This window comes from Mesoplodon densirostris, chromosome 11 (assembly GCF_025265405.1).
Source record: "Mesoplodon densirostris isolate mMesDen1 chromosome 11, mMesDen1 primary haplotype, whole genome shotgun sequence".
Lineage (NCBI taxonomy): Eukaryota > Metazoa > Chordata > Mammalia > Artiodactyla > Ziphiidae > Mesoplodon > Mesoplodon densirostris.
In genome coordinates, this window is record NC_082671.1 from 88644546 (window position 1) to 88656380 (window position 11835).

Below are 11835 nucleotides of genomic sequence, written 5' to 3' on the forward strand. Positions count from 1 at the left end.
CAACATTAAGCATGAATGGACGAGTAAGAGACAATGTATGTGTGTATATATCTATTTATGCTAATGTACAATAAATTGTATTAGGAGTAATAATGAATTACTCAAATATGATCCTAGGAAAAGTAATTTGTGTGTCAATCCAAAACATTTTAATTGTGAGTTTGATCAGTATCTATATTTATTAATTCTAAGGAGTAACTGGCAATTAAATTAGCTTTTTTCTTAATCTTCCACACTGGAAAAAAATGAAGAATGAAATCACATTTTTATTTTATGATTTAAAATTGAGACATAAGCTTTGTTGATGCACAAAAATAAATGTTTCTAGGTTCTCAGATTGTGATACCAGCCATGGCAGTTTTAATTTTGCCCCAACAATTGTTTTAAGGAATTAAATACAGGCAGTCCTTGCTTTCCATGGTTCTAATGTGCACACATTTCAGTTACAATGGTTTAGTTAAATAACACCAGTCCCCCAACACCATGGTTCAAATTTCAGTTACCATGGTGTTTTAGCTGTGAGTAATTGCATAAAGTCTAAACTTCACCAGTAGCTCTTCAGTCCGACAATCACTATGTAAGTAACAGATTCATATCATGGTCAGTGACTAATCCCCTCACTTTTTTTAGTTTGTCATTTTATTGGCCATCGCACATCTGTTATTCAGTTCTTGTCTAGACAGCAAAGCATATAGTTGTGTTGCTTCCTTGTCTCCCAGTGAAAAACCCATGCAGACACTTTACAAAACAACAACTGAAAGAGGGAATTGGCCAACAAGTGAAAAATGCAGCAAAGAGACAAAAAGTGTTTTGTTCACTGGAAGTGAACTTTGACCTTACTGTAAATAGAGTTATGGAAGAACTTAGCTGACCCTGGGAAGGTTGACACTGCTGCAGTTGGAGAGTCTCTAAATACCTCGGTAGAAGAACTTAGTGAAGCTAACTTATCAACATAAATGAGGGAGGTGGTTGTGATGACAAGGATGAAGATGTTGCAGAAGAAGAAACACCAGCAAAAATCTTCACATTGAAGAAACTATCAGAGATATTTCATTACGAAAGATAAAGTGTTGGAAGCTAATGGAAACTTCAAAAGGTGTGTGACAGCTGAGGGATAGAAATGATGTTTGCTCCATATAATAAATTATGTGACAAGAATAAGACAAGTACTGCTCAAATTACTCTTGATAAGTTGTTTTTACAACGAAATAAAACACCTTGGTTCTCAAAGTTTCTAATGTTTTAAATTATAGTATACTAAATAAGTGTTAGTTTTACTGCCTTTTAAATTTCCTTGTACATTTATAACCAACAGTAAGATTAATGTTACGTTAACAATAATGTTAACGATAATGTTAATGTTCCAACAAAAGATTTTAGAGGTCACAGAACAATCATAATTTCTTAGTTGATTTTTAAGATAGCTTTGCACATTTCAGCTTGCCTGGTTATTTTTACTGTCCTGCACTATGTAAAGTGAGGAGTGCCTGTATAACCTATGGAAAGTGTGAATTTGTAGTTATCTCTGGAATATTGACAATAATAATAAATGTGCTAAGAAGATGTTCATTTTTTAGAAAACGAGGATAATTTTATGTTGTCTATTGCCAAAAATCCATCCAATATCACTGGTCTCATTTTTGTACAATTACTTGTTTAAACAATATCTGAGATACCCATTAAACATGAATCCGATCCCATCTGAAGTCCTCTAAGGCAATCAGTTATTCTCGTGGAACAGAACAGGAGACGGCAAGTGAGTGACGAAAGATATCCAGTTATTGAATTCTATCCCATCGGCTGTGAGAAGTCTTGGAACCAAGCTAACCAATGTTCACTGAATTTTAGGTTAAAAATATTTAGTCCAGGGACTTCCCTGGTGGCGCAGTGGATAAGGATCCACCTGCCACTGCAGGGGACACGGGTTTGATCCTTGGTCCGGGAAGATCCCACATGCTGTGGAGCAACTAAGCCCGTGCACCACAACTACTGAGCCTGTGCTCTAGAGCGCACGTGCCACAAATACTGGGCCTGCGTGCCGCAACTACTGAAGCCTATGCACCTAGAGCCCATGCTCCACAAGAGAAGCCACCACAAGGAGAAGCCCGCACACCGCAATGAAGAGTAGCCCCCGCTTGCCGCAGCTAGAGAAAGTCTGAGTGCAGCAACGAAAACCCAATACAGCAAAAAAAAAAAAAAAATTTAAATCTTTAAAAAAAAATTTAGTTCAAGTAACTATTTTAGTAATATGTTCTACAATTTACAGATCATTCTTACCACTTGTGCATAATAATGTCTGATGTAAATAAGAGAGAAATTTTTAACATCTCCTTTATAGTAGGATGCTATATCATAATTACAAAAGGGAAAAGAATTAAGGAAAACTAATAGCTTTGAGGTAGTAATTCTTTATGGGTGTTTTGTCAGTCATTACTTATCTACCTTGGGCTGAACTTGTTTCAAGAAAAGTACTACCAATTGGTGCTTAAAGCATTATCTTCTTAATAATTACCTTCTCTGCCTACATGTATAATTTAGAGATCTAGTGTTTCCCTTTAATCAGAAGACCAGCCTCATCTTTAATCAGTTGTGTTAGTAGGATTTTCAGATAGGTTATTAGTTAGATTTAAACACAACTGCCATCCTTGGTATTTCACATTGAAGGCTAGGCGCTGGCTTTTACTTGGAGGTCAAATAATACCTTTGAAGTACAGCCTCTGTTCCTCCCACCAGTATGTGGGTATGTGATTCAACTCATTTTGCTACATTGAAATCATAAGAATTTCTCTTTTTTAATGTTATTTATTGCAAGTAAATGTTTGTGTCCTCCACAATTGTGCCTACATTTACACAACAAATAAATTACCTGGAGAAAGTCAAAATATTTCATTCATAAATCAGTTGATCAGTTGTTTACTTTGTACAAAACTCAAAAATCAGTTTGATCCCCCACCTTTTTTCCTCTTGCAATATGACAGCAGTATTTACTGAAATGGTTGAATTTACCACCTGTTTTGACATTGGGTAGACCTCCCTTCAGCCAACATTAGGCCAAATGTTATAAGAAACCTTAGACAAATTAGTCAAGGATTTCTAAGCTACCACATTTATAGTGTGAATGATTGATTGAAATTTGTTGGGATTCCAGAAAAACTAAAACCATCTCAATGAAAGTAATGCGTGATTTGAGTAATTTATAAGGCAACTGGCAATTCTGCAATATGTTTGCTTTAGCAGAAGCAATTAAATTTAAAATAACAAAAATAGGAAATTGTACACAAGAATGTGGAAAGAATAGACTGAAGAAAAATAGAAGTAGAGTATATTAAATTATACTCCTGTTTGTTTATGTTTCTGTATCTTCATCAGAGATGATTAACATGGAATCTTCAGAGTGTTCCATAAATAACATGCACTTTTATGGTGCTTTTATATTTTCCATATTCAGAAATCTAACTCTGATTTTGAAAACCAGAAGAAAATTATTACTCTGACTATGTAAAGTAGCATGCTTAGGCCGGGTCCTCTCAGGAAACATTAGATGCTAATGCTTATCATCAGCCTGCCTGTCCTGCGTGGGACCATTTTGATACCAGTGGGAATGTTTAGTGGCAAACTGTAATGTGAACATGACAGTTGAGCAAGCCAAGTGGCTGCTTTCTCTGAGTTGTCAGATGTAGAACACTGTTCCTTGAGGGATGGAAAGGAAATGGCATTCTCTTAGGTATCTACTGTGTGCCAGATACTCTGCCACTGACAGCCTATGCTATTTATTTTTAATTTTTAATTGAAGTATAGTTGCTATACAATAGTATATAAGTTACAGGTGTACAATATAGTGATTCACAATTTTTAAAGTTTATACTACATTTATAGTTGTCATAAAATATTGGCTACATTCCCTGTATAGTACAGTATATCCTGGTAGCTTATTTTATACATAATAGTTTCTACCTCTTAATCCCCTACTCCTATATTTCCCCTCCCCCCTTTCCTCTCATCACTGGAAAACACTAGTTTGTTCTCTGTATCTGTGAGTCTGCTTCTTTCTTATTATGTTCACTAGTTTGTTATATTGTTTAGATTCCACATGTAAGTGATATCATACAGTAATTGTCTTTCTCTGTCTGATTTATTTCACTTAGCATAATACCCTCCAAGTCCACCCATGTTGTTGCAAATGGCAAAATTTCATTCTTTTTGATGGCTGAGTAGTATTCCATTGTATGTGTATACCACATCTTCTTAATCTATTCATCTGTTTAATTTTTAAATTTTATTTAGTTATAATTGATTTCCAATATTGTGTTAGTTTCAGGTGTACAGCTTCATATTCTCTAACATTATAGATATCGAATACAGTTCCATGTGCTATACAGTAAATCCTTGTTGTTTTATTTAAGATCTCACACCAACCTTATGCAATATGTCTACTGTGCTCATTGTACAGATGAAGAAACTAAGACTCAAAGAGTTTATATGATAAATCTTCCAAAAAGAAAGTTGAATGAAAAAAGCAATTACAGAAGATATCCTCAGGATAATATAATTTATGTATTTTTTTCAAAACATGCCAAACAATATACACATTGCCTAGTCATAGATACATATATAGTAATTGGTTAAGGATATGGGCAGTAATAATAAACACCAAATTTAAAATTATTCTTCTCTGTTGGAGGAAAATGGGGTCAGACAGAGTGCACAGAAGGGCTTCCACTTCATTTCCATGTTTTATTTTTAAGCTGGGAATTGAGCATATGGGTAATCATTATATCATTCCCTACACATTTTTCTTTTGGCTGAAATATGTTGTAAGGATTTTAAAAGTAAAAGTTAAGCAACTTGTGGAAAGTCACGTAGTTATTAAAGAGGAAGCAGAACTGGATTCAACACCAAGTCTGCTGATCCTAGAGACAGTGTACTCCCTGCTCTGCCTTATACTTTGCACCAGCTGGGAGATGCTGAAGTCTTCTTGCAGAAACTGTTTGTCTAGGAATGAAGAAGGTAATCCGGGATCTACCTAGGACTAGGCACCATTGAATAGGGTTGGAGTGAAGAGGAAGAAACCAAGTGGGCCTGTGTTTCACGGTGAAGAAACCCATGCCACTTAGAAGGACGATAAAAGGTGCTCACTCAAGTCCCTTTCCTTGCTTCTGCTGTTGCTGCTGCTGCTACATTCAAGTTCCCCCAGACAATGGAACAAGATGTTATTAAAAGAAAAAAAAAACTGGCTAACTTATTAACCACTTCAATATAGTAATAAAGCTAAGCAAATAAGCTGTAAAATTCCATCACAATTATAATTCTTCTTAGGGATAATGTCTAGGAATACCTCGATGCTGGCTGCAAAATTAATTTTTGATGCACTTTTCAAGTGCTGCTACATTAAAGTTCTTAAAATCAACTTCACAGAATGTTCCTTTCCTCCCCATTCCTCCCTCCCAATCACTTATATGGTTCACAGAGAACTATTCCAATATGATTGGAGTTGAGCCTGGGAAATACATATCTTTACATATTTTACTACACCCTATAGATTTATTATCTCTGACTCAACTGATCAGTATATTCCTAGCACCTAGCATAGACCCTGGTACTTGGTAGGCAGTCAACAAATATTTGTTGAATTGAATATGAGAAATATTATCTTCTGTTTGCATTATTTATTTTTATAAGGGAGGCAGTGGGCTATAGTGAATAAGTCTTAGCAAGGAGTCAGCAGTTGGGAAGGAGGCCAGGGGAGTCATTCGAACTTTCTGGAATCCTTGCTCACTACTTATAGCACTTTGGGCAAACTACTTAACCCCTCTGAATCTCAGTTTCAGCTCCAGAAAAATTGGGATAATATTAATGCCTCTTACTTAAGTTTGTTGTGAGAAGTAAATGAGATAATGCCTCTAACATGCTTAGAACAGTGCTAGGTACAATAACTAGCATTACAGTAAGTACTCATAAATGTTAGCTGTTATTGAGATCATTTTTGGTTCCTGCTCTATAACCTTTGTTTTTATGAGAGAGGTAGACAGTGTTAATGTCTCATTGTTCTCTGCATAGGTTGTTTTTTTGTTTTGTTTTTGTACTTTTAAGATGCCTTATGGAGCTACTCTTTTTTTTTTTTTCCTTATCAAAATTTCTCTTTCTTAACAGCAAAGTCACCATTCACCTACTATTGCGGAAGAAAAATGACTTTAATCTCAAAGGCAACATTAAAAATAAAGAAAAGGAAAATAAATCAATAAAGGCAAAGGTCATAGAAACAGATGATTCAAACATACAGCAATGTTTCTGAGCATTGGGGTTATATACACAGGTTTAAAAAGAAATAAGCAAATAAGCAGGATATCTGGAAGAAAAATTACATGACTTGGATACCAATGTCCAAACAATTTTACATGTCAAACTTTTTAAAGAAACCATGTAACTGAAAAGTCTTAAAAGACTATGTCCCAAGATTTCATTCTCTAGCAGTGTGTTTTCCTCTCTGTAGGAGCCAGATTAAATACTCTCATACACACACACACACACACACACACACACACACACATGCACGTGCGCACACACACCGTGCCCCAAATCACTTATATTTTCCACCATAGAGAAATGGAGAATTTAGAGGTTACTTTAAGAAAAAAATAACAAGACAGCAAGGCTGAGGTTAGGGTAAACTTGTTATTTCTTATTGCTCCTGTTCATCATCAGATATGGCCAGTGTCATTCATTATAAAATATTTGTTTTAATCATCTTCAGGATTTTTTCAACGATTGTTTTATATACAGGAAGAAGTTGCAGAAATTTATCACTTAGGGCAACAGCTTTGAAACATTTTTTACCATTATCCCCAATAAGGAATGCATCTCATTACAATCAAAGGGTTCTATTTTATTTCATTTTTAAAATGCTATTTGTGACCCACTACATTTATTTTCACAATCCACTAGTGGGTCATGATGCACTGTTTGGAAAACACTGTCTTAGGATGTTCCATTCAAACTTTCCCACTGAAGTACCCAGAGCAGCAGGGGAGAGGGAAAGTTTTGGGGGTGGGGTTAGAGGAGAAGGTTGAGAGAAGAAATATGAGGGCCTCGCCCAAGTGCAAAATTCCTTTGAAGTTTCTTTATTTCACCTTTAAGATTTATCCAACTTTGGCATTAGACACCAAACAAGACCATTAGTTTTCTATAAAAGGTTTTAAATCTCCCAGTATAATAAAACAGATGCTCCAGGGACACATGCCGTGTTATACTGGGGCTACCTCTCCTGCTAAGGGTATGCACAAGTTGCAGTCTGCAAAGCAGGCTGTCTTGGATGATACATTTACCCCCAGATAGTTTGTGAATTTACCACAGGCTCAGGGCCTTTTGACTGTCTGATGACCATTCAGCACAGGTCATGTGATGATCTCAATGAGAAGATGAGGACATTCCCCTTTCGTCTGTGGACACATGTTTAAATGTGAGCCCTTCGCCTTTCTTTCGCACTTCCGGGCCTGATGACTGGGAAGGTGAGAGCCTAAGTGGGTGACTCAGACCATCATTAGCCCACATCACACATGCAGAGCCTCCAGACAGCTGCTGTGGCTGGAAGGGCACAGGCACTGCTAACAAGGTCACCCTGCAATGGGCTGAGAAGAGCTGGTCGTGATGAGCCAGATGATGAATGTGGAGCCACGGAATCAATCCTTTTGAAGGGAGAACGTGTTAATTCTTCTTTTTCTATGCAATTGGCTTGACAGCAGTTTGACATCATCCTTGCCCTGAATCAGCCATCACCAAGATCAGAGTGGGCCAGAAGGAAAATGGAGAGAAAAAGTAAATAAACCAAGGGAGGGAGAGGCTTGGGCATTTTTAAAGCATTTTCTTTTCTTACTTGATAACAAAGGATCCCAGTGGCTCTGTAGGATCCAAAGATGAAATGAGATGATGGAGGTACTATGTTTTCTCAAAGAGAAACTTTCTGAAAGCTCAGACTTTTCCTTTGTGAAATGATACCCAGAAATAAGGTTTTAGGTATATGCATAAATTTTTTTTAAAAGCCTCAATAGAAACCCAAGAGAGATCTCTTTGACTAAATTATAGCTATAGATGGTTATAGATACAGATATAGATAGATATTAGCAATGGGGCTTAAGCAAAAAACTTTTTCATGAACCCAAATTGGAAGATTGCTGCAATAAACCATTTAAATGTCTCTCTCTCTCCTTTTTCTTCTACTATGCTGGCCATTATTCCAGCCATAAACCAGGTCCTATAACTAAGGTAGGTTTCAGCAGAATGCCTTAACGTAGTAATAAAAAGGACCCTGCAATTTAAAAAGCCAAGCCTCTTCTGTTTAAATGTACAAAGGGTTTTATTTCTTTCATCATTAAAAGAATAAAGTACATATGTGGAAATATGGACTTTTGGGAACTTGAACACTCTGTTTCTCTAGCTGAATTTATAGTAAGGAATTCCAAGTTGCAGAAATTATTTTAGGCAGAAGTAGCCACTGTAATAATATTTAATTACCCTCAAGAAAAAAAAGTAATTAGGTTGGCTGCAGAATTTGAACATGAAGTTATAAAGTATAGAGACATGAATCTTGTTGCCTTGTGGAACATTTCTGACTGCCAGACATGTAAAAATCCTGGATTCAAAATGTATAATCAAAGATGATTCATCAGAGGGTGTTTTTTAAAAAATACATGAAATTAAAAAGCCAAATCAGATTGCAAAACTATCTAGTTAAAAGATTTAAAAGACTGTTGGGTGACATGTAAGTATGCTATTGGATGACTTATGAAATATAGTTAAATGACATGAAGATACTGAAGCTTGTAAAATGCAAGTTTGTTTTTTCCAGGCAGCATGCATACAGGTATGGAAAGGAAAAGACTATCATTTTTGCCTTTTCATCCCAGCTCCCTTCCTATACAGAGCCTCCCCTCTAACCAGAAAGCCTGACAGCCATTACCAGCCACCTACTAAGATTTTTAATATCTAGAAGGTAACTGAAGCCTACACAGATTACTGGTGTGTGGTAAAGTCAGATTTGAAGCAGATTATCAGGGTCGTTAGCATGCCCTAGAAATCATCATGTTAATTTTGAAAAAAGTATATACTTTTTATTTTTATATCTCATTTTCTGGCATATTCACCTATTTTACCCCTACAACAATTATGTGAAGCAAGAAATATCATTCCCATATTTTAAGTGAAGAAATTGAGATGCAGAGTCATGCTGTTCTCCAGACTAGGTGATATCCCCTTTTGTAAATTCTCATAGCACCTGCTGTTTCCTTACAGCACTTACCAGAGTCACAATTAAGTAATAATATTTGTCTTCCTGCCTGGACCATCTCTTTTCCTAAGAGCAGGAACATGTCTCCCTTGTTTATCACTAAATTTCAATCGCCTAGCACAGAAGGGTACTCAAAAAAGATGTGAAGATTGAGTGAATAGATAAGTAACGTCTCCCCAAGTTCCACAGGAAATAATTGAAAGAATCAAGTTTTGAACCTCTTGAAATATGGGGATAGTGGTGCCTACTTCATAATGTTGTGAGAGTTATACCAATATACATGTAGCACTTAGAACAGTGCCTCCATATGGTAAGCAGTATCTGTGTGAGAGCTAGTACTACTACTACTATTGCTACCATTACTACTACTACTATTACTACCATTACTACTATTACTATTATTATTAAAGTGAATCTTTCAACTGTTCTCAAAAAACATCTTGATTCAGCTTGGTCTAGACCAGACCTCTTTTTTTTTTTTTTAAATAATCTTTATTGGAGTATAATTGCTTCACAATACCATGTCAGTTTCTGTTGCACAACAAAGTGAATCAGCCATATGCATACACATGTCCTCTTCCTCTTAAGCTTCCCTCCCGTCCTCCCGTCCCACCCCTCTAGGTCATTGCAAAGCACTGAGCCGATCTCCCTGTGATATGCTGCTGCTTCCCACCAGCCAACTATTTTACATTCTATAGTGTATACATGTCAATGCTACTCTCACTTTGCCCCAGCTTCGCCCTCCCACCCATGTCATCAAGTCCATTCTCTATGCCTACCTCTTTATTCCTGCCCTGCAACTAGGTTCAGCAGTACCATTTCTTTCTTTTTTTTTTTACATTGCATATATGTGCGTTAGCATGCAGTATTTGTTTTTCTCTTTCTGACTTACTTCACTCTGTATGACACACTCTAGGTCCATCACCTCACTACAAATAACTCAATTTCATTTCTTTTTATGGCTGAGTAATATTCCACTGTATATATGTGCCACATCTTCTTCATCCATTCATCTGTTGATGGACATCTAGGTTGGTTCCATATCCTGCCTATTGTAAATAGTGCTGCAATGACATTGTGGTTCATGTGTCTTTTTGAATTATGGTTTTCTCAGGATATATGCCCAGTAGTGGGATTGCTGGGTCATATGGTAGTTCTATTTTTAGTTTTTTAAGGAACCTCCATACTGTTTTCCATAGTGGTTATATCAATTTACATTCCCACCAAAAGTGCAGGAGGGTTCCCTTTTCACCACACCCATTCCAGCATTTATTGTTCCTAGCTTTTTTGATAATGGCCATTCTGACCAGCATGAGCTGATACCTCATGGCAGTTTTGATTTGCATTTCTCTAATAATTAGTGATGTTGAGCATCTTTTCATGTGCCTCTTGGCCATCTGTATGTCTTTCTTGGTGAAATGTCTATTTAGGTCTTCTGCCCATTTTTTAACTAGATAGTTTTTTTGATATTGAGCTCCATGAGCTGTTTGTATATTTTGGAGTTTAATCCTTTGTCTGTTGTTTCATTTGCAAATATTTTCTCTCATTTGGAGGGTTGTCTTTTTGTGTTCTTTATGGTTTTCTTTGTTGTGCAGAAGCTTTTAAGTTTAATTAAGTCCTATTTGTTTATTTTTGCTTTTATTTCTGTTACTCTAGGAGGTGGGACAAAAAGGATCTTGCTATGGTTTATGTCAAAGAGTGTTCTTCCTGTTTTCCTCTAAGAGTTTTATAGTGTCTGGTCTTACATTTAAGTCTCTAATCCATTTTGAGTTTATTTTTGTGTATGCTGTTAGGAAGTGTTCTAATTTCATTCTTTTAAATGAAGCTGTCCAGTTTTCCCACCACCACTTATTGAAGAGGCTGTCTTTTCTCCATTGTATGTTCTTGCCTCCTTTGTCATAAATTAGGTGCCCATATGTATGTGGGTTTATCTCTGGGCATTCTATTCTTCACCATTGATCTATATTTCTGTTTTTGTGCCAGTACCATACTGTCTTGATTACTATAGCTTTGTGGTATAGTTTGAAGTCAGGAGCCTGATTCCTCCAGCTGCATTTTTCTTTCTCAAGTTTGCTTTGGCTATTCGGGGTCTTTTGTGTTTCCATACGAATTGTAAACTTTTTTGTTCTAATTCTGTGAAGAATGCCATTGGTAGTTTGATAGGGATTGCATTGAATCTGTAGATTGCTTTGAGTGGTATAGTCATTTTCACAATATTGATTCTTCCAATCTAAGAACATGGTATATTTCTCCATCTGTTTATGTCATCTTTGATTTCTTTCATCAGTGTTTTATAGTTTTCTGAGTACAATTCTTTTGCCTCCTTAGGCAGGTTTATTCCTAGGTATTTTATTCTTTTTGTTGCAATGGTAAATGGGAGTGTTTCTTTAATTTCTCTTTCTGATTTTTTGTTGTTGGTGCATAGGAATGCCAGAGAATTCTGTGCATTGATTTTGTATCCTGCAACCTTACCAAATTCATTGATTAGTTCTAGTAGTTTTCTGGTGGCATCTTTAGGATTTTCTATGTATAATATCATGTCATCTGCAAACAGT